At 38.7% G+C, this 23,063-nt stretch overlaps 1 long non-coding RNA gene across 1 annotated transcript in view; it reads left to right on the plus strand.

Moving 5' to 3' along the window:
* Positions 1–23,063, plus strand: part of LOC141424175 (uncharacterized) — a 57,347-nt gene that overhangs the window by 26,815 nt on the left and 7,469 nt on the right. Inside the window, exon 2 of the long non-coding RNA XR_012449122.1 lies at positions 6,817–6,909. This is a non-coding gene — a long non-coding RNA (uncharacterized lncRNA). The remainder of the gene's footprint in view (positions 1–6,816; positions 6,910–23,063) is intronic.

Raw genomic sequence — 23,063 nt, forward strand, 5'->3', positions numbered from 1 at the left:
TTTCTCCGTTAAGTATAATGCTGGCTGTAGGTTTGTCATATATAGCTTTTATAATGTTGAGGAACTTTCCTTCTATTCCTAGTTTTCTTACAGCTTTTATCATGAAATGATGTTGGATCTTATCAAAGGCTTTTTCTGCATCTATTGAGATGATCAAGTGGTTTTTGTCTTTGCTTCTGTTAATGTGGTTTATTACGTTTATTGATTTTCGTATGTTGAACCACCCCTGCATCCCTGGGATGAAGCGTACCTGGTCGTGGTGAATAATCTTTTTGATGTGTTGCTGAATTCGATTTGCCATTATTTTGTTGAGGATTTTTGCATCAATGTTCATTAAGGACATTGGCCTATAGTTCTCCTTTTTGGAGGTGTCTTTGCCTGGTTTTGGGATAAGTGTAATACTGGCTTCATAAAATGTGTTTGGCAGTTTTCCTTCCCTTTCTATTTCGTGGAACAGTTTAAGGAGGGTTGGTATCAGTTCTTCTTTAAAGGTCTGATAGAATTCAGCAGAGAATCCATCAGGTCCTGGACTTTTCTTTTTGGGGAGACTCTTGATTGCTGCTTCAATTTCATTTTGTGTTATAGGTCTATTCAAGTGATTAATTTCCTCTTGGTTCAGTTTTGGATGATCATATGTATCTAGAAATCTGTCCATTTCTTTTAGATTTTCAAATTTATTTGAATATAGGTTCTCAAAGTAGTCTCTGATGATTTCCTGGACTTCCATGGTGTTTGTTGTTATCTCCCCTTTTGCATTCCTGATTCTACTAATTTGGGTTTTTTCTCTCCTCATTTTAGTCAGGTTTGCCAGGGGTCTATCGATCTTGTTTATTTTTTCAAAGAACCAACTTTTTGTTTCATTAATTCTTTGTATGGTTTTTTTGGTTTCTATTTCGTTGATTTCAGCTCTTATTTTTATTATTTCTCTCCTTCTATTTGTTTTGGGATTTGCTTGTTCTTGTTTTTCTAGGAGTTTGAGATGTATCATTAGGTCATTGATTTGGGATCTTTCAATCTTTTTAATATATGCACTCATGGCTATAAACTTTCCTCTCAAGACTGCCTTAGCTGTGTCCCATAGGTTCCGGTAGGTTGTGTTTTCATTTTCATTGACTTCCAGGAACATTTTAATTTCCTCTTTTATTGCATCGATGATCCATTCTTCATTAAGTAATGAGTTATTTAGTTTCCAGCTGTTTGCATGTTTTTTGTCTTTACTTTTGTTGTTGAGTTCTACTTTTACTGCATTGTGGTCAGATAGTATGCATGGTATTATTTCTATTTTCTTATATTTGCTGAGGCTTGCTTTGTGCCCTAGGATATGATCTATTTTGGAGAAGGTTCCATGGGCTGCTGAGAAGAATGTATATTGTGTAGAGGTTGGATGAAATGTTCTGTAGACATCTACTAGGTCCACTTGATCTATTGCATATTTTAGATCTTGGATTTCTTTATTGAGTTTTTGTTTGGATGACCTATCTATTGATGATAATGGAGTGTTAAAGTCTCCCACAACCACTGTGTTGGCGTTTATATATGCTTTTAGGTCTTTCAGGGTATGTTTGATGAAATTGGGTGCGTTGACATTGGGTGCGTACAGATTGATGATTATTATTTCCTTTTGGTCTATTTCCCCTTTTATTAGTATGGAATGTCCTTCTTTGTCTCGTTTGATCAATGTAGGTTTGAAGTCTACTTTGTCAGAGATAAGTATTGCTACTCCTGCTTGTTTTCGGGGGCCATTGGCTTGGTAAATCTTCTTCCAGCCTTTCATCCTAAGCATATGCTTATTTCTGTCAGTGAGATGAGTCTCCTGTAAGCAACAAATTGTTGGATCTTCTTTTTTAATCCATTTTGTCAAACGGTGTCTTTTGATGGGTGAATTAAGTCCATTAACATTAAGTGTTAGTACTGATAGGTATGTGGTGATTCCTGCCATTTAGTTATCTTAGTTGTTTGAAGGTTTGATTGTGTGTACCTAACTTGATGTTACTCTCTACTGTCTTGCTTTTTCTTATCCTGTGGTTTGGTGCTGCCTGCCTTTTCATGGTTAAGTTGGGTGTCACTTTCTGTGTGCAGGATCCCTTGCAGAATCTTTTGTAATGGTGGCTTTGTGGTCACATATTGTTTTAGTTTCTGCTTATCATGGAAGACTTTTATTGCTCCATCTATTTTGAATGATAGCTTTGCTGGGTAGAGTATCCTGGGGTTGAAGTTATTTTCATTCAGTGCCCGGAAGATCTCACCCCACGCTCTTCTTGCTTTTAATGTTTCTGTTGAGAAGTCTGCTGTGATTTTGATGGGTTTACCTTTGTATGTTACTTGTTTTTTCTCTCTTGCAGCCTTCAATATTCTTTCCTTAGTTTCTGAACTTGTTGTTTTAATGATGATATGTCGTGGAGTAGTTCTATTTTGATCTGGTCTGTTTGGTGTCCTGGAGGCCTCTTGCATTTGTATGGGAATATCTTTCTCTAGATTTGGGAAATTTTCCATTATTATTTTGTTGAATATATTACGCATTCCCTTCGCTTGCACCTCTTCTCCTTCTTCGATGCCCATGATTCTCAAGTTTGGTCTTTTGATGGAGTCAGTGAGTTCTTGCATTTTCTTTTCACAGGTCTTGAGTTGTTTAATTAATAGTTCTTCAGTTTTTCCTTTAATTACCATTTCATCTTCAAGTTCTGAGATTCTGTCTTCTGTTTGTTCTATTCTGCTGGATTGGCCTTCCGTTTTGTTTTGCAGTTCTGTTTCGTTCTTTTTTCTGAGGTTTTCCATATCCTGGCTGTTTTCTTCTTTATTGTTGTCTATTTTTGTCCTGAGTTCATTTATCCATTTATTCATTGTGTTCTCTCTTTCACTTTGGTGTTTATACAGTGCTTCTATGGTTTCCTTTATTTCTTCTTTTGCTTTTTCAAATTCTCTATTTTTATTGTCTTGGAATTTCTTGAGTGTCTCCTATACATTTTGGTTGACCCTATCCAGTATCATCTCTATAAAATTCTCATTGAGTACTTGTAGTATGTCTTCTTTTAAATTATTCTTGTAGGCTTCATTGGGTCCTTTGGCATAGTTTATCTTCATTTTGTTGGAGTCTGGCTCTGAGTTTCTGTTCTCTTCATTCCCCTCTGGTTCCTGTACTAATTTTTTGCTGTGGGGAAACTGGTTTCCTTGTTTTTTCTGTCTTCCTGTCATTGTCCTTGGTGTTGTTACTGTCCCTGTACTGTGTGTAATTAAGTATTTTCTAGCTTGTAATAATAACAATGGTAATATTGAGAATGGAAGAGTGAGCTGAGATGGAAAGCAAGAAGTTAAAGAAAAGGGGAAAACAAATATACAGACAAGAGGGAGAAAGCAGAACAAGGTATCAGACAAGAGAGTTTCAAAGGTATAAACAGGGAGTGTTAGTGTACTAATCGACAGTAAACTGAACAGACAATAGAGTGACAGAGAGAGGATTGAAAATCAAAGATAAAAAAATAAAAAATAAGTATATGAAAGTAATATCTATTTATAAAAATGAATTAAAATAAAATGGAAAATAGAAAATTAAAAAAAAAAAACAAAAAACCAAAAAACTTCCAAGTTTATATGCAATGCAATTTCAGTCTTAATAATTTGGATGTCTGTCTCAATCTCCAGTCCTGGAGTTGGTGCCTCAGATGTTGTTCTGTAGTTGTCTCATCAAAGGGGATGCATAAAGTAGAACAAAACTACACTCACACACACACAGAAGATAAAAAAAAAAAAAAAAAAAGTCCCACCAAGTGTCCCCAGTTCAAATGCAATACAGTTTCAGTAAGTTTTTCGGCTTGCAGGTGTAATTCGGTTGTTCTCTCATCAAAGGTAGGGAGAAAAAGAAAAAAAAGCGTCTGGAGGCAGTTCTGAGGGTGGTATCTGCAACTGTGGCTTGCCTGCCTGCTGCTCTCTGCCTGTAGCTGGTGGCGTTATTTATGCAGATCTCTGGGGTGAGCTAGCACTCACCTGGTCCCACAGGCTTTGTTTGCTCAGAGTTCTCCTGTGCGGTGGCCTCTGCTATAGGCTTTCCCCTTTGCAAGCACTGGGAAAGGTGCCACTGCCCCGCGTTGTCAGGCCTGGTCCGCGTCTTCCCAAGCCATATGGGCGCCGGCCCCGGGCGGCCCCCGGGGTCCTCCTCGGTTCTCCGTTTAACGTGAGGTGGAGATTCTCTGCGCCGGCTGGAGATGTGGAGGGGTCGAAGTTATGCCTTTTCTCGGTGATTATGCCTGCAAAGTGTGTCTCCAGCGTCTCTCCAAGATTTCACTATAGGAGGCTCGCTTTCTGCTTCCTCCCTCTAGCCGCCATCTTGGAATTCAAAACATAATTTTTTTTTTGGTAAATTTGATGCCAAATGAAGGACTGAAATCCTTCATTTATCTTCAGTCAAATAAAACAAGGGAATGAAACACTGAACTCTATTCCAGTTATTTATACAATTAAGCATTCTATTCTATTTTAGAGAAGACATTCCACATTTAAAATGAAGAAATTCTATTTAAATCAAATGTTTAAATCCAATATGGTACATTTTAATTTAATATTAACAACAACTATGAAAGCAATTAGGCTTAGCTGTTTTCTGTTTATTTCTATTTCTGGAAGATTCCTAATATAGTCTTATGATCAATTTTCTACAGATAGCTTACAACTTATCAGTTTGCTTCAGTTAGCAATCATTAAGGCATTTGGATGTACTAAATATAAATATATGATAGATTTTTATACTGTACTGTGTAATTTACTTTACCTTCTGGTGATTACCTAGTAACTAAATATATATATATATATATATATATATAATATTTATATATTATTTTTATCTGATAGAAATACATATACACTCTTTAGAAATGCTGTTGTAGATTGAGTGAATATTGTGTTTTCAGTTATACAATGTGTGTTTTTTTTAACGGTGCTGGGGTTTGAACCCAGGGTCTACACCTTGAGCCACTCCACCAACCCTTTTTTGTGATGGGTTTTATGAGATAGGGTCCCATGGACTATTTGCCAGGCTGGCTTCGAACTAGGCTCCTCATGATCTTTGCCTCCTGAGTAGCTAGGATTACAGGTATGTGCCACGCATCCGGCTATGTGTTTTCCTTGTATGGCTCTTTCAGTTTATTATATGAATCAGCTACACTAGTCACAGTTCAACTTAAACAAGGGTATTGCTTTTAAATTGTTTATCTGGGTTTGAGGATAGGACAGGTGATGGGGAGTTAGAGGTTCCTGGAGCACAGAGAATGAAGAAGCTCCATGGCTAGGTCCAATAGTTTCCCGATAGACTAATCCAACTCACTTCTCCTTGACTTCGTAGTTACGATTGTTTGAGGTTATGTAAATATTTTCATTTGTTCAACATTGTAATTTTTCTTTTCCATGTTCATATTCTCACAATTAGTGAATGGGCCTAAAAAGAAATAAATAAATTGTTGCTGCTTCCTTTTCTGGAGTATATACCTAGTGTTGTCCTAGTGAGAAGCAGTTAATTGCAAATAAATTGCCACTTGGAATCTCTGACCCTTAAAATCCACTGCTTGTTTATTCTTTTCCAGTGTATCTTGTTGCCTATGGCATGCCTCACAAAAAATTACAGTGAATGTATCCTATTTCAGTACCAGTAAACTTAAACGTTGTGCTGTCTATCACAAAGTGGAAAGATATTTATGTTACATCATTTTATTCACATTAGATAATTCATTCCTCAGTACAATTCTATAAAGAAGATATTCTTACTAGTCCCATTTTGTATGTGAGGAAACAGAAGCTTACAGAGGTTAACAATTTGCTTAAGGCTACAAGATAAGGGAAGCTGGAATCATACCCAGCTCTATCAGCCTTGGGAGTTTAGACCTTTAAATGTTACATATTATCTGTCTAGCCCTGGAGGTAGTGAAAATCTAATTAAGAAAAAACATAAAGAACATGGAACTATTAGTAAACAACTGCAACGCATTGTGTAAAACAGTTACATGGTAATAAATAGCCATTCTAGTTTCTATTCAGATTTTTTTTAAAAATTACATGTACTGGGCAATAGAGCACATCTAACAAGACACTGAAGAAAAGGAAAGTATTGTAAGTTCAAAATATGGGTTTCCTGTATAACTGAGTAGCTGGAAGTTATGTAGAGGTCAGCAATGAACTTTAAGTGTTGTTAGTGAGTTTACTCACTATATCCATTGATCCTTAATCTCTGCCTCCCCCAAGGCGCTTTCTTTCTCTATGCGATACTGAGACCTAAGCATTCGATCTTCAAATTCTTCAGGATGAACCCAGGGCCTTGGCATGAGAAATAGGCGCTCTACCACTGAGCTACCTCCCGGGGCCTCATGTGAATGTTTTTAAGAGAAACAAGCAGTCTTTCTCAAATAAGATTTTGACGTTCCTACCCCTTTCTACAAGTCTTAGTTTTTTTCCTTTTTCCCTTTCTTTTTCATTTTAAACTAATCCTTGATAAAGTCTACCTTGTTGAACTTTGCTGTTCTATACAACAAAGAAGGTTATCTGGAGACGATCTGGGTCTAACACAAGAGCTCACCCTAATGTCTTTAGGTATCATTGGGCAATTGCAAAGTCCACTTTCCTGATCCCACTCAACCAGTTCCCAAACTTCACTTGAAATGCCTTTTCTGGACCATTCTTCAGGTTGTGATCTGAGCTACTCTGAGGCTGTCAGATTCTCTGTTATCTCTCTTTCCCTTAAGTCTATCAGCTTAGTTTCCTGTGCACTCTTGTATTATTTGCTTACTTAAATTTTAAGTCAAAACAAAAAACATGATCTATTTTACTTCTCTTCAGAACCTGACATTCTCTTGCAGACAGTTGCACCTAGATTCCAGCTAAAGAGAACAAACGAAGAGTCTTCAGAAAGAGCTGCTTCTCCTTGTTTAGGTATGAGTTTGACTAGTTTTTATTTTTCTTCATTGGTAGTACTGAGATTTCAACTCAGGGCCTTGTGCTTCTTAGGCAGGAGCTCTACCACATGGGCTGTACTCCCAGCCCTTTTTATTTTAGTTATTTTCAGATAAGGTCTTGTGCTTTTGCCTGGGTCTTGTTTTTGTCTGGACCACAATCCTCCATTTATACCTCCCTCTAATTGGGATGCCAGCCATGAACCACCAGGCCTGGCTTATTTGTTGCAATGAGGTCTTACCAGCTTTTTGCCATGGCTGGCCTTGAAGGGTGATCTTTCAAATCTCTACCTCCTGAGTAACTGGGATTATAGGCACAAGCCACCAGGCTCAGCATAGAGTACAATTAGATTTGTATAGATTGAATTACTGCCAAGAAAAGAGATATTTTGGAGCAATGGCCTCGTTTTTACAAAAGAAATTATTTCTATAATTTCCTAGGTAGACAAATTTGCTTAAAGTTCAATGCTAAAGACTAGACATCAAGTCTCTTGTTTCTAAGCTTTCCAATTGCTAGTTTTCATCCATTCAAACATTGTACCTTGGAATAAGTTTTTATTTATTCATACTGAACTTGAAATAGTGATATGATTAGTAGTTTTTTATATTTTAAATTGTAATACTTACAGCAAAAATAAGGGGTAAGTATTTATAGATATTATTATCAGGCTTTGTTTCTTTAAAAACTATACCTACGTAAAGCTACTATTCTGTGGAAAAAAATGATTAAACTAAGACAAAATGAAAAGTGAAAAGAGAGTAGCACTTCCTTTTGAAGTGAAAAGAAATCCCTTGGTCCAACCAGAGAGTGCTGACTTGGAAAAATTGGTAGTTTGACACTGTGGAAGAAGTAAAATTGTCATGAACAAAGGTGAGGAGAGATTATATTTGTCAAAGGATTCCTTCTGGATGAACTGTCTGAGGGTTGTGGCATGTCATGTCCTGTCTTGGAGAGTTAATGACTGGTAATGTTGGAGGAATAGGTCTTTTGTCAGATCATTAGAGCAGTCCCAGTTACAACTGTCTGCCTCAGATAAGGGGCCAAAATACTTCAGGTGAAACAACTCAATCTGATCCCCTTTTCCCTGAATGGGAGGAGCAAAGATTTTACCTTGAAGGCACTAGGGAGAGCCCGAGGGCAAGAGCACAGAGCTGCCTTTGGTCCCCAGGAAATGAGCTGGGGAATTTGCTTGACCTCCGATTCTGCACAACTATTTGGCTGTATTTTGGCCACCTTGCTCTTCTCTGAACACAGTTAATTTGTAATTTTCTCTTCTTAGTTAAGAATTCTGGAAAAGTAAGAAGACAAATTAAATTTGAAAACTGAATGAAGCTGTATGAACAGTGTCATTGCTCTTGAATTAAATAAAATCTTTCTCCTTAAAAGAAAGGACATAATATTTCAAAGTTTAAGTATCTCAAGAATGTCAGGAAAGCAATAGAAAGATTTTTCCATTTCCAGAGCACCTGAAGAAAAATTTAAGACTTAAGTACATTAAGGAGCATTGGTTTTTCTCCACCTGTTACTGCATCCTACTTTTTTGTTCTAAGTCTAGATCTCATCCATTGTTAACAAGAAAACAAAAGCAGCAGCAACAACAAAAAAGACCAATGGGTATTACTAGGGTAAAAATAAAAATTCTCTTAAACTGTATGTTAATAGCTAATTTTCAAGATAGTTTTCTCTGGTTTAAAATAATAAAATTTAGAATAAGATAGTGCCTTTTCACCATGCAGCTCATGATAGGTGTTCAGTAGATGTTAGTATTTTTCCATTACTTTTGTTAAAAATAATGAGCATCCTTTATGACAAATGTAAAGCAGGTCAACTATAGAAATTTGGAAAAATTCTAAAAAGCAGACATAAAAAAAATCACTTAAACTTCTGCCATCCAAAAGTATACATTTATAGTCCTGTCCCTGGGAACTGGGTTCCCCACTAGGGACTGTGGACCCCCCCCCACCCGGGGTGAAGATGTTCCCTCTGGGTACTCCACATCTCTCTCTCTCCTGAGGACCTGATATTTCAGGGATGCCTGCCAGATCTCTCCTCAGGTCAGGCCTCACCATGAGAGTTGGACCATCCAAAATTCCTTCAGACTCCCCATTGGGATGTCTTCTGGCCAATCTTGATTGGCCTCATGCCTGTTCTTAAGCCCCCAAAGCTCATTTTTCTCTGTAATCAGGCCTGGCCCCAATATCCATTAGACAATGCTTCCAAATGGCCACTTAATTGCACTTTCAATCCCAATATTTTAGGGATTTATACAATTTCTGTGAACATGCTGGTAAATGGAAGGAACTTCCCTAGGCCCAATCCTTTTTCTATCTCCACACCAACCCCTCCCACCATGCCGTACTTCCTGTTCCCCTGTGCAGATTCTATTAGCCTCTAAACCAGCTTCTAAATGAACCAAATCCTCTCCCAAACCTCCTCCTTCCCCATGTAAGCAGACTTCTTAAGCTGCTCACACTGCTTGTTTCTTCCTACCTTCCTGAGGGAATTTCCCATCATGGTGTCAAGCCACTCTTTGCCAACTCTGGCCTCAAGGCGATTCCAGCTCTGGGAGAGTTTATGCTCCCTCCCTGTGGGCTGAGACCAAGCCCCGGGTTTATTTGGGGATGCCTCATGCTACATTGGCGGAGTCCTGTTTGATTATGGCATCTGATGACTGCTTCCCCTCCCCCCATCCCTGCCATCTAATGCCCTTTTTTCCTGAGACAGCAACCCAGAGAGTGGAGGTTTCATGTTGCTGAAAGTTTTCCAGTACCAGTCAATGGGAGCAACCTAGAGGCACAGGTGATAGCTAATCCCTCAGGTGTGTGTCATGACTCCAGGGTCTCCCTTACCTAAGATATCAGGACACCTTTTCTGCTTCCTCCATGGTCTCACCATGTATCCTTTGTCTCTGTCTGCCTTCCCCTCCCTAGGCTTATTGGGACCCCACCTCCCATGAAAAGCTTACAGCATAGTATCTTATGACTTAAGTCATTCCAACTAGTTTGTCAGGGGAGGAGGGAAAGCAAATAGGCACACTCATGCACAGCGGGAATGCCTGCCATAGCTAAGAGAATCAGGCCAATCCAACACACATCCTAGGCCACCAGCTGCACATGGCGGTGGCTGCGGCCTGCCACCACTTCCCCTAGAATAAAGTGCATGCAGAGTACACAGGAAGGGGGGAGGGGTGACAGGGCTCAGGATCAAGCCTAGGCAACAGGCTCCCTTGTGTGTGGAGGGAGTGTCGCCTTGCACAAACCCTGCTCCTAGCCCCACCTCACGCCTCAGGGCATCAGACCCAGCCCTTGTAAGCCAACTGTTAGCTCAAGGTTATAGTTCCAGAAATAGCAAAATAAACATTACTGTGGTCTCTAAACTTCTCATTTAAAATTTTCTATACTTTCAGTCTCAGCATAAATTTTTCCCTCCAAATATTAACATTAGTTGCCCTGTATGGTACTGTTATTGGCCTGAGATGCCCTCTGAATGCCCTTCTCTAACTTTACAGACAATTTGTTCCTTTGATAAAAAAGTAGGCTTTATTAAAGAGGCTGCCTGCTGTTAGCTAAAAGACAGGATCCAAACGTTTTCTTCTTTCTAGATGGGACCTGCATCTTCCAGTCTTCTGGCTTGTAGATGTTGGAAGCTTTGTACTGAGGTCGGCCTCAGTATGCCTTGGGTGACCAAGAGAAGTGGCCTTCACAGGGTTCCTTAAATTACAATACTATACTCCAATTAGACCTTTTCTATAAAAGGGAAAAAAGTAGACTGAGGTCCCCTATACAAATTTTCTTTCATCTCAGATTGGCTCCACAATTGCTATTTAGATACTCAAATGCTGGCCATCTTTACCCTACCTTCTAAGCCACCCCAATATTCAGAACCTCCTAATGGGTACTTGCCCCTTCAATAGGTAATGGTAGGAAGAGGGTGAATCTATGTCCCCTTCCAGCTATCAGATCTAAGGGAAATTAAAAAATATCTGGACAGCTATACTGATGCCCAGACAAATACATTCAAGCCTTTATCTCTGTGATCCAAACCTTTCAATTGACATGAAAGGATATTATGCTTCTATTAGACCAGACTCTTGTCTCATTAGAAATGCAGTGGGTTCTGGCCCAGGCCACTCAGGTTGGAAATGATTACCGTTTACAATGAGCCCCAATACTAATGGCACCTGGAAATGAGGGAATAAATCCACCTACCTACAGGGGTACAGGCAGTCCCCTTGACAGATCCACACCAAAAGGGACTGATGATATGGCTCAAGCAGTAGAGTGCTGCTTTGCAGGCAAAAAGTCCTGAGTTCAAGTCTCAGTACAGCCAAAGGAAAAAAATATATATATACATATGTATATTTGGGAGTAAGGACATAGCTCAGTGGGAGAATGTCTGCCCAGCATGTGTAAGGCCCTGGGTTCAATTCCCCAGCATTGCTAAATCAAAAAAAAAAATTGTAAGGAAGATAAGTGGTATTAATGTCACTTCAGCCATCTCATACTGGAAGAAAGTAGTTTAACCTAGACCACATCCCTCATTCTTCAAGTGAGAAACTGAGGACCAGAATGGTTCAGATACCTGCTCTCCAGAGTGTCAGGTATCAACAGCAACACCCTGAAGAAAATTCCCTTACCTTTCTGCAGCATCTTAAGGATGCTATCAGAAAGCATACCACAATGGACCCAGAGTCACAGGTGAGAGAGATTCTTCTCAAAGATAAATTTCTAACAGTCAGCCCCAGATATTTGTAGAAAACTCAGTCTGTGGCTGAAGGAGAAAAGCCACTGGACCAAGTAACACAGCTAGCCATGTCTGTATGGATAGCTATGTCTGTATGTCCGGGACATTACTAACAGGAGAGAAAAAGATAAGAAACTCCATGGCCTCACTGCTGCTGTCAGAGAGGGCCCCACCTGACTGGGGCCTGCATCCTGAACTTGCTACCATGGTGGATAGGAGGGGCACTTCTGCAGAAGATGCTCAAAAGGAGGGACAGCATGGGAGACAGACTCACCCCTAACTGAGACCCTGCCCTCTCTGCAAAGGTAACCACTGGAGGTCTAAATGCCCCTGCCTCCAGATGGAAGGTGAGGTGCCAGCCCCCTGTCCACACTCCAGTTCTTGACATCAGTGTTAAGGAGCCTCGGGGTAGCCATGATGGCAGAAAAACAAAAGGTCATTTTCCAGCTAGACAGTGGAGCTCATTTCTCTGTCTTACCACTCTCTCCTGGTCCCTGGTCCAATGACAAAAGTTATCATTTGGGGCAAATCTGGCCAGCTCCTAGAGCACTAGCTTACCCGGGAGACCTCTTCTGTCACTCTTTCCTCATAGTTTCTGAAAGTCCAGTGACTCTGCTGGGATGGGATTTACTATTTCAACTAAAAGCTCAAATTCTTCTTCCCCAGGCAGCTATCTCTGCTGCCCCCTCCTTCAAGAACAAATAGATTCCACAGTATGGACTGATGAGATGAGTGTAGGGTGAGCTAGGATGGCCCTCCCTATTCAAATAAAACTCAAAAATCCCTCACAATTTCCACACCCAAAACAATATCCCTTCAAGCCTGAGGAAAGATGAGGCCTTATGCCTATCATAAACGCCTTAGAATAGCAAGGACTACTAATTAGTTACTTCAGCCCCTATAATAAATCTAAAATTCTTATAAAAGTTAATTTTAAAATACAAGTTACAAAGTAAACAACTGGAAAGGATATAGATAAGTAATGAATGTATTTTTTGAAAAGTTAAAGGAAAAAGGAATGGCTTTTTGGATGAGAAAGGATTTTGTAAAGAAGGGTTTGTCCTAAAGATTGTTTCAAATAGGATAGATAAGGACAAACCATCAAAGGGTTTAGTATGTTGTATGAAGGTCTGAGTAAGTTTTAAAAGTGTATAATAATAAGCTTTGGTGTGTAATAAAGTTAAAGTTGAGTATAATCTAAGAGTTGCCTAAAAGATTTTTAGGGTCATGTCAAACTAAAATAAAATTCTCTATGTCTATAAAATAACAAGGTTATCTTAATATTGTTCTGCTCTGAATAACATCTACAAAATCCATTACAGAGAAAGATTTTACCAAAGAAATTATTTATGTTTTCTGCTGAGCTTGTCAAGCTTTAAGTACTACTAAATCAGAGTTCATTTACATATTTGCTTATGTGTCTTAAATGACCACCTTGTAACAGTGTTATGTCTATACTTTATCTAAATATGGTACAAACATTTACAAAGTTATATAAAAATGAGCTAGAGCTCTCTTTCATCCATGAGTGTTACACTTTACCTAAATCCTGACAGCCCTTCCCTCCCACAGGTCACCTACCTAGGTGTGGCCTTAAAGGGACAGACTCACTCCCTGAGTCATGAGTGCATCAACCCAATCTTCCGTTTCCCTCTCCCCCATACCATAAGGCAGTTTACAGCTTTCTTGGGAGTTATAGGATTTTGCAGAATTTAGATCCCTAGGTATGCAGTCCCTTAGCAGACACCTTTTTATGTTCCTCCTAATATTCCTATTTGGGTCTTAAATAATGTATGGCCACCCATTTCTCTTAGAAAACTTGCCTCCAACAGACTCTGCTCCTCTGGATGACTACCTACCTTATCTTAACCTTCTCAGGGAACTTCTCAGAGAGCATGCAGACCAGATCCTGCCCCACCCTATTAAAATTTCTGTTAAACCAGGGGATCTTGTTCTCCTAAAGGATCTTCTACCCTCTCCATTGGGACTTTGATGGACCAGCCCTCATCTGGTCATTCTCACAACACCCACTGCTGTCAAGCTCAATGAGATCCCCCAGTGGCGGCACCTCTCAAAGAACAGTTAAAAAAAAATGGAGAAGGGAATTGGAGGACCCTTGAAATTGTCTAGGGAACAACATTTCACAGTGGTTCTCCTGGCTAATGCCCATCCTAATGCCTATGTTTCTTGCTCTCCTATTCTTAAACTTCCTCCCTTGTATTATACTACATGTCTGCTATGGCTAATCAAAAGTTTAACCAGTTGTACCTCCAGGGATATCAACCTACCAGGATGCAGGAGTCTGAGGATCTTGCCCCATACAATGCCCCCTGCCAGCAGGAATCAGCTAAAGAGACCAATGCTTCACCCCAATTCCTGATCCTAAGCCCCTACCCTCATCATTATTAAAGAAAAAATGGGGGAATGATAGAACAATAATGTCGCCATTTATAAATCTGTGGCCATTTTATCCTCAGACCTCACTTGAGAAACTTCCAAGGACAGCCCTGCCTTAACAGAAATTCCCATGCGGTAAGACAGCCCCACCCCTACCAGAGACTACCTTGCATATGCTAACTTCCCTAACCTCCCCCTTCTATAAAAGCCATGTCTCGCCCAGAGTCTGGGCTGCGCCATCTTTCCCCAGCCAGCCTGGCAGTTCGAACCTGCCATTAAACTTTGCTCTTGGATGTGAGACTTTCTTTGTGAGCGGCCTTTTTCCTAACAGTCACTATGCACAAATACTGCAAGCAGTTATGTTTGGATGATGGAATTTGGTACTTTTATTTTTAGAATATTCATTCTTTTCATGTATATATGGTATGCTCAATATGTTGGTTGAGTCAAAAAAGTTTTCATTTTAATTTTCAAAGACTGTAGTCTTCTAAAGTATGTTCTTTGATCAAAATTAAAATAATTTTATTTTCAAATATTTGAAATTAACATTATACTAACTGGTGTGTCAACAAATAAAAAAGTAACAAAAAAGAAATGATAATGAAAGTTAGGAAATATTTCAAGCTGAATATAATGAAAATATACATATCAAACTTTATGGGGCATTTGACCTTTATCCAACTGCTCAACTCACCCCTTGAGGTGTACTTTTGGTTTCCTAATAAATCACTCTTTACTATCTTCTAATTTTATAAGGTTTTTTTGCTGTACCTGGGCACTGTCTTAATCTTAGACACTGTAGTTAAGGACTAAGGAACATCTGGAACACCCCAAAACACTGGTGAAATTTTGTTACCATAATTCATATCTGCTAGAGGAAGCACAACTCCTAACAATACAACCTGAGCAATGTTTTGAGACTCCCCCTATAGGACAGGCAGGATTAAATTTAAAAATGGACTTCAGGTCACCTTCAATTCTTTAAACAGGTGGACTCCTGGGTAAACTTCTGTGATGAGGGGCTGCAGAACACCTTCTTGCCCATAGATGTGATAGCTGCTTTATTTCATGACAACTATAGTCCTGTTGGTCCAACAGTGGAAGAGCATGTTCTCAGCAGTCATCTCTGCCTGAGCCTAATCAATTCTCTTGTGTTCTGACAGAGAACAAGACTCTGTAGCTCCTATCAGCAGGAAGCAGACAGATTGGTATTGCCCCCATACCTCTGAAAGATTTCAGGATTCTGAGCTCTTGAGGAGGTGTATAGGTAAGCATGAGCAGGAGTGGGAAATGCCCCTGGCTACAAGACTCCATTCTAAAACCTCCAGATGGCTTACACCCTGGGCCAATGATTAAGATAATGACCTTATGTTCTCCTTATGGAGCTCACTTCCCATATGAAGGTTAAATCAGGAAGGGCAAGGAATATCAATGGGACAGAGAGAGGATCAGACAGGAAGGGCAGAGGATGAAAGACACAGGTGTATGCCTTCCCACATCCAGGCAGCATCTGCTCAGTGGCCAAACCATTTGGGGAGGGCAACAACAGGAGGGCCCTCAGTTTCATGCCATTTTGTAATCCCACACTACAGGATAAAAGCCCAAGTCCCAACAGCCTCCAGGCATTTGGCCCTTATCCAACTGCCTACCTTACCCCTTAAGGTGTACTCTCTTTGTTTAGGAGGTCTACTCTCATTCAAATGCCCAACTCATATCTTGAGGTTTACTTTTGCTTTCCTAATAAATCTTTACTATCTTCTTAAAGAAGAACATTTTAGAGGATTCAACTAAAAGTGTGTTTAGGAAAAAGTTATAATTCTAAATGCATATATTAGAAACAGCAACTTAAGTCTTTATATTAAGAAGCTAAAAAAAAGAAAAGCAAAATAAACTCAAAATAAATGGAAAGGAAAATAATAATGTAATGTGATCAAGAAAAACAAAAAGTTAACAAAGTCAAAAATCATTCTTTGAAAAGGTTAACAATAGTGATAAACTCCCTAGCTAGACAGAGAGAAACACAAGTTATCATTGTCAGGAATAAAGGAGGGTATACAGCACAGATTCTAAAGACATTAAGTGAATAATAAGGGAATATTAATATCTTTATGCAAAAAGATGAGGTGCACAAATTCTTTGAAAAATATAACATACTAAGCTGGCAAAAAATGAAACAGACTACTTAAATAGACCTTTAATTTAAAAAAATTAGAAGTTTTTTGTTGTTGTTGTTGCGGTACTGGGGCTTGAACTTAGGGCCCTCACTTTGAGTCATTCCACCAGCCCTATTTTTTTTTTTTTTTGAAGGGTTTTTCGAGATAGGGTCTCTTGAACTATTTGCCCAGGCTGGTTTCAAACCACCATCCTCCTGATCTCTGCCTCCTGAGTAGCTAGGATTACAGGCGTAAACCACCAGTGCCTGGCAAAATTAGAAGTTTTTAATTAAAAAATTTCCCCACAAAGAAAGGTCTACTTTCAAATGGTTTCATTGGTGAATGCTAACATATATTTTAAAAAGAAATAATACTTAATAATAATACTTAATAATATTTAAACTCTTAGAAAATGTGGCAGAAAGAAGCACTTCCCAATAAATAAAACAAATGATGCTGTTTTAAAAGCAGGACAATAAACTGAGAAAACAGTTGAGCCTATAACAGATCAGGAGAGCATCTTTTCTAGTTTATAGAAAAACAACAGGAGAATGTACAAAGAGTTGGCTGCATGGTTATAATAGTTCTGCATTCTTTGGGATGTTAAAAGATAACCTAATTATTATTTTCTTTTCTTTCATAATGTGAATAAATAATACCTGTATACAGTAAAGAAAGCAAGCAACAAAAATAATAATAAAAGCCTCAAAAGTGACAAGAATGTAGACAATGAAGGGAAAATTCCCTCTCCCTTTCATATCCTATCTTCTAGTCCCAGTGTCCTTTCCCCAGAGGCACCCAGTTTTCAAACTCTTTTTAATCTTTACAGTTAAATTCTCTGCATACATAGCTATATGTGTGACATTGGGGGAACCTAACTTGAACTATACTCAACTAGAAAATAGTGTGTAGATTAGTCTTCCAATCATCAAGAATGTAAAATGAGAAAGAAAAGAAATGCACAAGGATAAATACTATAGGATTGTGCCAGGTAATTAACTAATAAAAACATAATTTTATTTTTCTTGATTCTGTTGTGTTTGTGGAAATATTATTTAAAATTATTTCTTATTTTTAAGTAAAATTTTATTTCTTTGCCCCTACCTTTTTTTGGCAAGTGCTTTACCACTGAGCTATACTCCAGCCCCTCTTACCCAAATTTTATTTTTATTTATTTATTTAGTACGTACTGGGATTTGAACATAGGGCTTCATGCTTGCTAGGCAGGTGCTCTATTATATGAGCCATGCCTCCAGTCTTTACCCAATTTTTAAATTTTGAATTTAAAATTATTTAAAAGAGAATCCCCAAAATTGCATATGCTTTACGCTATACAGAATTGGATCTTCCCCTGTTCAAGTCGTTGGCAGTTTTGTAGTCCTGCATGTTCATGTAGTTAATGAATTTTTGTGTTGTACTTTCAATATAGTAGCCACTGTGGTAGATGCTGAAAATATATTAGTAAAGATGGATAGAATTCCTACCCTCATAGACTTTATAGGGTTTCCCTAGATTCACCAAAACAGAAACTCTAGGGAATAGGAGAAAATTAAAATTGCCCCACATAATCCTTATAGCCAAGCAAGTATGGAGCTTGAAGGTTCAATTCCACCTTTGCCCTGATGTGGTTCCTGATTCAATTCTCACTGTAGTCAAAGACATAACTATAGGTCTGCAGATTAGATGATATCTTATAAACTGATATGAGTTCTTAGTTTCTAGACTATTATAAATTTTCCTATTTATGCTTATGATTTTATTCAATAGATATGACAACTTAATTAAAAGCATTTGCTGAAAGTATAATTGATGCTGAAATATAAAATGGAATCTAATTTTAACACATAATTTATGCTTGTGGTAGATGATCTCTAAAGACTATTCCTATTGTTTTTTCTGATTTTTAGTGTACGCTGATCATACTATTAAGAATTGGATTCTAAAACAGGTGCAGTGGCTTACACTCATAATTCCAGCTACTTGGAAAGTAGAGATAGGGAGGATGGAGGTAACTGACCAACCATGCCAAAAAGTTTATGAGACTCCTGTCTCAATCAATAAAAAGCTAGACTTGGGGCTGGGGGCATGACTCAATTGGTAGAGTGCCTGCCTAGCAAGGGCAAAGTCCTGAGTTTAAATCCCAATACCAAGAAAAGAAGGAAGAAGAAAGGAGGGAGGAAGTGAGGGAGAAAAAGGGAGAGGGAAGGAGGGAGGAAGGAAAGAAGGAAAAAAGGAAGGAAGGGGAGAGAAAGGGAAGAAAAGGAAAATAAAGGAAAGGAAGGAAGGGCTGGTCCAGGTATAACCATGAGACCCTATTCAAAAAATAACTAAAAGCAAAAAGGGCTGGGAGCGTGGTAACTCAAGTGGTAGAGTACCTATCTGGCAAGCACAAGGCCCTGTGTCCAAACCCCAATACTAAAACAAAGAAGATGGACTCTAAATTCCCTTCCCATTAAAAAAATCTGGTCAGACCAACAGAATCTAACCTGTAGAATTTAGCAGAACTGATGTCCTGGGACTTACTGTAAGAAGCTTTGCAGTTTCTATGTTTCATATTGGAATGCTAGACAGAACACTGTCTCAGAAATCTAACCACATTGAGTCCATCATACATGAAAAGATCCAAGCTATCCATATGGAGAAGTCACAGGAGAAAGACATTCCTAGAAACACCCAGCTGTTCCCTGGAGGCATCAGGCAGACAAATTAAGAATTCTTGGCTACCCAGCACTAGCAGACATTTGATTGCACCCATGTGAGAGACTGTAAGGGAGACCAATTTACAAGAACATGAAAAATATTAATTAGCTTGTTTTTAAGCCACTACATTTTAGGCAATAGATGGACATCTGGAACAGACCATAAGAAACAATTTTTAATATGACATAGCTTTTATCAAAACAAACAAAGTGAAGAACCATGGGAATATGCAGGAGAGGCATTTATTCCAGCATGAGCAGAAATATCATGTCTCTAGGGAAGTTTGACAAAGAAATTAAGAATGAATAAAGGGACATAGATAGGTTCTTCAGTTCCTGAATTGATTACTATTAAACTGAGTAACTCTTGACAGATTCTCATCAGGGCTCAAGCCTTGTCTCTTGAATCACTAATTCCTTGTTGTATGGTACCCAGAACCAAAATTATTTCCCCTGCCCTACATTGGAAATTTTCATTGCTATAGTTCACCTATTTGATTAAGCCTCTTGGATCATGACATCATCCTGAATTTGCTAGGCCCTCTGATTTAAATTGCTGCTACTCTCTTTGGGGACAATTCTTACAGCTAAGATTACTTCCCAGATCCAGTCTGCCATTTTCAAGCTTTCTCCCTGACAACTGTTGGGTTTCCTCAATGCCTTACAAGAGAGCCTTCATAATACTGTGCAGTTGCAAAGAATTTGTGTTAGTATAGAAAGAGGGTTTAGAGTAAACTAAACTACTTCTCCAAGTCTCATTTTAAAAACTGTAATATGAAGAAGTTAGAGAATTTCTGGGCCCTAAAGTTTAATGTGCTAAAAGTGATCCTGATCAATGATTTAAATATACTCATAAGTTCAGATCAAGATGATGAAGGGAGCTCAACAAACTGTTCATCACTCCAGAAAAAAATCATCAGAAAAAAATTAAAAACAAGCAAATCTTATGACTTTACTTAAAGATAAGAATATACCTTATTCACAGACCAGAAATTTTAAGGTATCTATGAAGCACAAAAGATGAAGACTGGCAGAATCTGGTTAATACTTAAAATAGAGTTGGTAGAGTGACCCAAGTGTTTGAGTGCCTTCCTGTTAGACAAGAGGCCCTGAGTTCAATCCCATGACCACCAGAGAGAGAGAGAGAGAGAGAGAGAGAGAGAGAGAGCCTTGAATAAAATTGTGAGTTGCTTTGGAGCTTTATATTCATTCATTCATTCATGATTCAGATAATACAAGCAAAGTACCTTCCAGATGTCAAACATGGTTTTAAGTACTGAGAATAAAATGGTGAATTAAACATAGTCCCTACTTTTATGGAGTTTTCAATCTGATAAGGAAAATAGATAAGAAACAAATAAATAGATTATATATGTCTGATAATGACAAGTAGCATGAAAAATAAAGTAGTGTAAGCTAAGGCTATACTCATGTAGTATAAAGTGGGTTCAGAGGGTGCTATTTTCCATAGGATGGTCAGAGAAAGTCTCTCTGAGGATGTGACATCTGAAAAGAGACATGAAATAAGTATGTGACCATGTCATCTGGGGAAGAATATTTCAGGCAGAGTGAAGATGAAGTGTAAAGACCCTGAAACTGGATTGTATGCTGAGATGAGAACACGAGGAAGTCTCAGTGGCTAACGTGAAGTGAGCACTGAGATAATTGAGGTTGGAGATGGATGCACAGAGGAGAGGTCAGGCAAAGTTTTATAGGCAGGTCATGGTAAAGATTTAGAATTTTGTTTTAAATGTGATGAGATGTCACAAGAGAGTTTTAAGTGATGATACGATTTGATTTGCATTTCAAAAAGCAATCACTCTTGCTTCTGTATAGCAAATAGAGAATATGATAAAGGAATAGAGTGGGTACAAATGGAAGCAGGAAAAACAGGCACAGGGATGGTCCAGGAAGAGATAGTGATGGTTTGCTCTAGGGTGGTGGCCATGGAAATTGTGTGAAAAATAAAAATAAAAACAAACAGAAAACCACTGGAACACATGGAGGCAAATCTAAATAAAATCTAAATCTGAAATAAAATTCCAGATTATTACCTGAAGTGATACAGGACAGTAGTAGGAGAAAAGGAGTAGAAGGAAGTGAAATTAATCAGGAACGGGAAGCAGATGCTACTTAAGTCTAGGCATTAAGAGAAAATACATGTGAAATGCGAGTTAAAATGTAAACATCAATGAGCAGAATAAAATAAAATGTGTAATTTCTAAACTACTAAGACAAGAAAGAAAGCAACCTGATTAAGTTCATAAAAGGCAAAAAAAAAAGAGGAAAAAAGTAGTAAATAATATAAAATTTCAGGAATAAATCCAATCACATACATGTAAATAAATAAGTTCCTCTAATAAAATAAAGCCACCATCTAACTAGGCTTAAATAATCCTACTATAGCTTTTTTAAAGAGGGAAGGAAAATGGACTTAAAATTATGTTGGAACACAATATCAGAACCACCAGGAAATGCATTGCTAAAATTCCCTTGAAAAGGCAGTCTGTTAGAATCAGGGTTAGACTTTGGGAACAGGAATTTCTTTTTTTCAGGACCCTAAAAAGTTAAGCAGAAATGTCTGGTATGTCTGGACACTAACACTCGTGATGGCTTCTGCAGGAAGAAATGGGATACTAAAGACCAGAGAAAGAGGGTTCTTTACTTTTATTCTTCACATTCTTTGTTTCTTTTTTTTCTTTCTTTCTTTCCTTCCTTCCTTCTTTCCTTCCTGCCTTCCTTCCTTCCTTCGTTCCTTCCTTCCTTCCTTCGTTCCTTCCTTCCTTCCTTCCTTCCTTCCTCCCTCCCTTCTTTCCTTCCTTTCTTTCTGCTGTACTGGGGTTTGAACTCAGGGTCTCACTCTTGGCAGGCAGGTACTCTACCACTTAAGCCACAATGTCAGCCCTAGGCAATATTTTCTTTTTCTTTTCTCTTCTTTTTGGCAATGTTTTCTTTAAAATAAGAACACTAATCACAAAACAAGAGACTGATAAAGGCCTTCTTCCCTTGGAATAGTCTTTTCATTCCTACTTCTGATCTTTATCAGGGCTGAGCTAATTACACATAAAGGAGATGGTGGTAGTGACAGTAAATAGGTAGCAGAAGCGGTAGTGGCCCCTGCCTTTGTGACAGCAATAGCAGCAGGAGTACCAGTGAAAAGGTAACTGAAGAGTTCCAGAGAGTCCCTAGGGATAGAAATGTCAGAGCAGATGTGGCAGAGATAAAGAAGGATGATAGAAGTATAGAAAAGGTAAAAGCCAGGTGGACAGTTAAGATGGTAGTGGGTAGAAACCTGTAACAATGAGGGACTGCAGGCCCTTGCTACTGGAAGTGTTCCAACGAGCTGACAAGTACTAAGGGCCAATGGTTCCCACTTCCCAGAGCTGTGGCACTAGCCATTGTTAGGAACTGAGGATCCTGACACCCAGGACATGGGAGCTATAACACTAGCTGGTGCTGACCGCTACTACTGCTAGTTGCTGTAAAGAACCAAGGAATACTGTACTTGCTGAATGCCAGGACACTGGCAATCAAAGCCCAGAGCAAGAAGCCCTGACCTAAGCACCAAGAGCCATAAGCGTCCAGTTTTCAAGACTTGAAGCTATAAACCTCTGAGTCTGTCAGCTGAGTCCATAAGCCTTTGGCACCCAAGGGCTCAGGACTGCCAACATTAGAAAAGTTACTTCTTGCTTATTAGCAATTTCCATACAGGTAGAGCAAAAAGGACCCTAGCCAGCTGATTGGTAACATTATGGTCAGAAAAAAACTAATCACTTGTATATTTAAGAAAGTGAAGTTGCTTTCACTTTCTTCATGTTCTCAGCCTGATGAGGAATTGACTCTCCAATTTTATCTGAGTGTCCCTTTTATTATATTTTATCATATCACATTCTATTTTTCTATTATAGATCCTCAGACCAGGAAAAAAAATTCTTTTTTTCCCCTTTTTTCTTCATGCTCATTGCACATTGAAATCACTCTTTTCTATGGCTAGCGTGTTCTCTCTAGCCTCTCTTCAAATGTAATCTGTGCTCCTCCAATCTTTCCTGTCTACAGCACCTTTAACAATGAACATCAGAACTTTCAGGAGCTAAGGTTACCTCTTTGTCTCTATGCTTCCAGAATTCACTTTCAAGAAAAG

This window comes from Castor canadensis, chromosome 6 (genome assembly GCF_047511655.1).
Source record: "Castor canadensis chromosome 6, mCasCan1.hap1v2, whole genome shotgun sequence".
In the NCBI taxonomy this organism is placed as follows: Eukaryota; Metazoa; Chordata; class Mammalia; order Rodentia; family Castoridae; genus Castor; species Castor canadensis.